Raw genomic sequence first — 6,465 nt, 5'->3', positions numbered from 1 at the left:
TCTTCGGTGCATCTCGGAGCCTCTGGCGACGAGCAAGACTTGCCAAGGTGGGACGCATCAGGACCAAGTCAAAACCCAGGCAAGTTGTCCTGGAACGCTTTCCATTCGCTTGCCGAGAGTGAATTCAAGAGGCAGGAGAGCGGCAGCCACTGTCCTCTGGCAGTCTGAAGGCTTAGCACACAAGCCCGCTTCTTTGTGGCTTCGTTCTTCGCCTCTTCTTAGCAACCGCCATCTCTGCTTCTCGGAGGCGAAGAAGCGGCTAATTCGCGCACAGCTCAGTAGAGCGGCAGCAAAGCGCTCCGGAGCGCCGCTTCAAGCCGAAAGACATCGGGAAACGGCACTTTCCTCCGGATAGCTCCGGAGCCGCGCTTCTGCTTCTCTAGTCATCTCTAGCTTAGCGAAAAGCTTTCCCACTCCATTTGGCAAGGGGAGAGTGTACCTGCACTGCACACGAACCGCGGTTTGCAAAGAAAGAGGATTTGCTGCACATTCCAAGGACACGGCTCTTTCCGAGGCAATCTGCAACCTGCTGTCAGATGGAAGTGCTCTCTGCCCTCTCCTGCCCAGCTCTGGGTACTAGCGGGCACTTTCCAGCCTGGCCGAGGCAAACAACCTCCAGAGATGTCACAGAGCATAAGTGGAGCACAGATGCTCAAAAGCAGCAAAGCTGAAGAGCCTGGCTCAACTTCACTAGTGTGCAATTGACTGACTGCGAAAAACAAAGCAGCAGAGCACCGGGCTTCTGGGCGCTGTGAAGGCAATTGCCAAAACCAGGCAGCTGCTCCTTCCCAAGCACAGGCAGCTGCCTATGTTCTTGCTTGTCGACAAACTCACCGCTGCCCTTCTTTTCAGCAGCTGCCACCGTCTTCGGTGCATCTCGGAGCCTCTGGCGACGAGCAAGACTTGCCAAGGTGGGACGCATCAGGACCAAGTCAAAACCCAGGCAAGTTGTCCTGGAACGCTTTCCATTCGCTTGCCGAGAGTGAATTCAAGAGGCAGGAGAGCGGCAGCCACCGTCCTCTGGCAGTCGGAAGGCTTCGCACACAAGCCCGCTTCTTTGCGGCTTCGTTCTTCGCCTCTTCCAAGCAACCGCGATCTCTGCTTCTCGGAGGCGAAGAAGCGGCTAATTCGCGCACAGCTCAGTAAAGCGGCAGCAAAGCGCTCCGGAGCGCCGCTTCAAGCCGAAAGACGCCGGGAAACGGCACTTTCCTCCGGATAGCTCCGGAGCCGCGCTTTTGCTTCTCTAGTCATCTCTAGCTTAGCGAAAAGCTTTCCCACTCCATTTGGCAAGGGGAGAGTGTACCTGCACTGCACACTTAGTGCGGTTGGCAAAGAAAGAGGATTTGCTGCACATTCCAAGGACACGGCTCTTTCCGAGGCAATCTGCAACCTGCTGTCAGATGGAAGTGCTCTCTGCCCTCTCCTGCCCAGCTCTAGGTACTAGCGGGCACTTTCCAGCCTGGCCGAGGCAAACAACCTCGAGAGATGTCACAGAGCCTAAGTGGAGCACAGATGCTCAAAAGCAGCAAAGCTGAAGAGCCTGGCTCAGCTTCACTAGTGTGCAATTGACTGACTGCGAAAAACAAAGCAGCAGAGCACCGGGCTTCTGGGCGCTGTGAAGGCAATTGCCAAAACCAGGCAGCTGCTCCTTCCCAAGCACAGGCAGCTGCCTATGTTCTTGATTGTCGACAAACTCACCGCTGCCCTTCTTTTCAGCAGCTGCCACCGTCTTCGGTGCATCTCGGAGCCTCTGGCGACGAGCAAGACTTGCCAAGGTGGGACGCATCAGGACCAAGTCAAAACCCAGGCAAGTTGTCCTGGAACGCTTTCCATTCGCTTGCCGAGAGTGAATTCAAGAGGCAGGAGAGCGGCAGCCACCGTCCTCTGGCAGTCGGAAGGCTTCGCACACAAGCCCGCTTCTTTGCGGCTTCGTTCTTCGCCTCTTCCAAGCAACCGCGATCTCTGCTTCTCGGAGGCGAAGAAGCGGCTAATTCGCGCACAGCTCAGTAGAGCGGCAGCGGAGCGCTCCGGAGCGCCGCTTCAAGCCGAAAGACGCCGGGAAGCGGCACTTTCCTCCGGATAGCTCCGGAGCCGCGCTTCTGCTTCTCTAGTCATCGCTATCTTAGCGAAAAGCTTTCCCACTCCAGTTGGCAAGGGGAGAGCGTACCTGCACTGCACACTAACCGCGGTTTGCAAAGAAAGAGGATTTGCTGCACATTCCAAGGACACGGCTCTTTCCGAGGCAATCTGCAACCTGCTGTCAGATGGAAGTGCTCTCTGCCCTCTCCTGCCCAGCTCTAGGTACTAGCGGGCACTTTCCAGCCTGGCCGAGGCAAACAACCTCGAGAGATGTCACAGAGCCTAAGTGGAGCACAGATGCTCAAAAGCAGCAAAGCTGAAGAGCCTGGCTCAGCTTCACTAGTGTGCAATTGACTGACTGCGAAAAACAAAGCAGCAGAGCACCGGGCTTCTGGGCGCTGTGAAGGCAATTGCCAAAACCAGGCAGCTGCTCCTTCCCAAGCACAGGCAGCTGCCTATGTTCTTGCTTGTCGACAAACTCACCGCTGCCCTTCTTTTCAGCAGCTGCCACCGTCTTCGGTGCATCTCGGAGCCTCTGGCGACGAGCAAGACTTGCCAAGGTGGGACGCATCAGGACCAAGTCAAAACCCAGGCAAGTTGTCCTGGAACGCTTTCCATTCGCTTGCCGAGAGTGAATTCAAGAGGCAGGAGAGCGGCAGCCACCGTCCTCTGGCAGTCGGAAGGCTTCGCACACAAGCCCGCTTCTTTGCGGCTTCGTTCTTCGCCTCTTCCAAGCAACCGCGATCTCTGCTTCTCGGAGGCGAAGAAGCGGCTAATTCGCGCACAGCTCAGTAGAGCGGCAGCGGAGCGCTCCGGCGCGCCGCTTCAAGCCGAAAGACGCCGGGAAACGGCACTTTCCTCCGGATAGCTCCGGAGCCGCGCTTTTGCTTCTCTAGTCATCTCTAGCTTAGCGAAAACCTTTCCCACTCCATTTGGCAAGGGGAGAGTGTACCTGCACTGCACACTTAGTGCGGTTGGCAAAGAAAGAGGATTTGCTGCACATTCCAAGGACACGGCTCTTTCCGAGGCAATCTGCAACCTGCTGTCAGATGGAAGTGCTCTCTGCCCTCTCCTGCCCAGCTCTAGGTACTAGCGGGCACTTTCCAGCCTGGCCGAGGCAAACAACCTCCAGAGATGTCACAGAGCCTAAGTGGAGCACAGATGCTCAAAAGCAGCAAAGCTGAAGAGCCTGGCTCAGCTTCACTAGTGTGCAATTGACTGACTGCGAAAAACAAAGCAGCAGAGCACCGGGCTTCTGGGCGCTGTGAAGGCAATTGCCAAAACCAGGCAGCTGCTCCTTCCCAAGCACAGGCAGCTGCCTATGTTCTTGCTTGTCGACAAACTCACCGCTGCCCTTCTTTTCAGCAGCTGCCACCGTCTTCGGTGCATCTCGGAGCCTCTGGCGACGAGCAAGACTTGCCAAGGTGGGACGCATCAGGACCAAGTCAAAACCCAGGCAAGTTGTCCTGGAACGCTTTCCATTCGCTTGCCGAGAGTGAATTCAAGAGGCAGGAGAGCGGCAGCCACCGTCCTCTGGCAGTCGGAAGGCTTCGCACACAAGCCCGCTTCTTTGCGGCTTCGTTCTTCGCCTCTTCCAAGCAACCGCCATCTCTGCTTCTCGGAGGCGAAGAAGCGGCTAATTCGCGCACAGCTCAGTAGAGCGGCAGCGGAGCGCTCCGGAGCGCCGCTTCAAGCCGAAAGACGCCGGGAAGCGGCACTTTCCTCCGGATAGCTCCGGAGCCGCGCTTCTGCTTCTCTAGTCATCGCTATCTTAGCGAAAAGCTTTCCCACTCCAGTTGGCAAGGGGAGAGTGTACCTGCACTGCACACTTAGTGCGGTTGGCAAAGAAAGAGGATTTGCTGCACATTCCAAGGACACGGCTCTTTCCGAGGCAATCTGCAACCTGCTGTCAGATGGAAGTGCTCTCTGCCCTCTCCTGCCCAGCTCTGGGTACTAGCGGGCACTTTCCAGCCTGGGCGAGGCAAACAACCTCCAGAGATGTCACAGAGCATAAGTGGAGCACAGATGCTCAAAAGCAGCAAAGCTGAAGAGCCTGGCTCAACTTCACTAGTGTGCAATTGACTGACTGCGAAAAACAAAGCAGCAGAGCACCGGGCTTCTGGGCGCTGTGAAGGCAATTGCCAAAACCAGGCAGCTGCTCCTTCCCAAGCACAGGCAGCTGCCTATGTTCTTGCTTGTCGACAAACTCACCGCTGCCCTTCTTTTCAGCAGCTGCCACCGTCTTCGGTGCATCTCGGAGCCTCTGGCGACGAGCAAGACTTGCCAAGGTGGGACGCATCAGGACCAAGTCAAAACCCAGGCAAGTTGTCCTGGAACGCTTTCCATTCGCTTGCCGAGAGTGAATTCAAGAGGCAGGAGAGCGGCAGCCACCGTCCTCTGGCAGTCGGAAGGCTTCGCACACAAGCCCGCTTCTTTGCGGCTTCGTTCTTCGCCTCTTCCAAGCAACCGCGATCTCTGCTTCTCGGAGGCGAAGAAGCGGCTAATTCGCGCACAGCTCAGTAAAGCGGCAGCAAAGCGCTCCGGAGCGCCGCTTCAAGCCGAAAGACGCCGGGAAACGGCACTTTCCTCCGGATAGCTCCGGAGCCGCGCTTTTGCTTCTCTAGTCATCTCTAGCTTAGCGAAAACCTTTCCCACTCCATTTGGCAAGGGGAGAGTGTACCTGCACTGCACACTTAGTGCGGTTGGCAAAGAAAGAGGATTTGCTGCACATTCCAAGGACACGGCTCTTTCCGAGGCAATCTGCAACCTGCTGTCAGATGGAAGTGCTCTCTGCCCTCTCCTGCCCAGCTCTAGGTACTAGCGGGCACTTTCCAGCCTGGCCGAGGCAAACAACCTCGAGAGATGTCACAGAGCCTAAGTGGAGCACAGATGCTCAAAAGCAGCAAAGCTGAAGAGCCTGGCTCAGCTTCACTAGTGTGCAATTGACTGACTGCGAAAAACAAAGCAGCAGAGCACCGGGCTTCTGGACGCTGTGAAGGCAATTGCCAAAACCAGGCAGCTGCTCCTTCCCAAGCACAGGCAGCTGCCTATGTTCTTGCTTGTCGACAAACTCACCGCTGCCCTTCTTTTCAGCAGCTGCCACCGTCTTCGGTGCATCTCGGAGCCTCTGGCGACGAGCAAGACTTGCCAAGGTGGGACGCATCAGGACCAAGTCAAAACCCAGGCAAGTTGTCCTGGAACGCTTTCCATTCGCTTGCCGAGAGTGAATTCAAGAGGCAGGAGAGCGGCAGCCACCGTCCTCTGGCAGTCGGAAGGCTTCGCACACAAGCCCGCTTCTTTGCGGCTTCGTTCTTCGCCTCTTCCAAGCAACCGCGATCTCTGCTTCTCGGAGGCGAAGAAGCGGCTAATTCGCGCACAGCTCAGTAGAGCGGCAGCGGAGCGCTCCGGAGCGCCGCTTCAAGCCGAAAGACGCCGGGAAGCGGCACTTTCCTCCGGATAGCTCCGGAGCCGCGCTTCTGCTTCTCTAGTCATCGCTATCTTAGCGAAAAGCTTTCCCACTCCAGTTGGCAAGGGGAGAGCGTACCTGCACTGCACACTAACCGCGGTTTGCAAAGAAAGAGGATTTGCTGCACATTCCAAGGACACGGCTCTTTCCGAGGCAATCTGCAACCTGCTGTCAGATGGAAGTGCTCTCTGCCCTCTCCTGCCCAGCTCTAGGTACTAGCGGGCACTTTCCAGCCTGGCCGAGGCAAACAACCTCCAGAGATGTCACAGAGCCTAAGTGGAGCACAGATGCTCAAAAGCAGCAAAGCTGAAGAGCCTGGCTCAGCTTCACTAGTGTGCAATTGACTGACTGCGAAAAACAAAGCAGCAGAGCACCGGGCTTCTGGGCGCTGTGAAGGCAATTGCCAAAACCAGGCAGCTGCTCCTTCCCAAGCACAGGCAGCTGCCTATGTTCTTGCTTGTCGACAAACTCACCGCTGCCCTTCTTTTCAGCAGCTGCCACCGTCTTCGGTGCATCTCGGAGCCTCTGGCGACGAGCAAGACTTGCCAAGGTGGGACGCATCAGGACCAAGTCAAAACCCAGGCAAGTTGTCCTGGAACGCTTTCCATTCGCTTGCCGAGAGTGAATTCAAGAGGCAGGAGAGCGGCAGCCACCGTCCTCTGGCAGTCGGAAGGCTTCGCACACAAGCCCGCTTCTTTGCGGCTTCGTTCTTCGCCTCTTCCAAGCAACCGCCATCTCTGCTTCTCGGAGGCGAAGAAGCGGCTAATTCGCGCACAGCTCAGTAGAGCGGCAGCGGAGCGCTCCGGAGCGCCGCTTCAAGCCGAAAGACGCCGGGAAGCGGCACTTTCCTCCGGATAGCTCCGGAGCCGCGCTTCTGCTTCTCTAGTCATCGCTATCTTAGCGAAAAGCTTTCCCACTCC

This window comes from Anomalospiza imberbis, unplaced genomic scaffold (genome assembly GCF_031753505.1).
Source record: "Anomalospiza imberbis isolate Cuckoo-Finch-1a 21T00152 unplaced genomic scaffold, ASM3175350v1 scaffold_92, whole genome shotgun sequence".
Lineage (NCBI taxonomy): Eukaryota > Metazoa > Chordata > Aves > Passeriformes > Viduidae > Anomalospiza > Anomalospiza imberbis.
The sequence above is the reverse complement of the archived record's forward strand: the minus strand, read 5'-3'. Positions refer to the sequence as shown.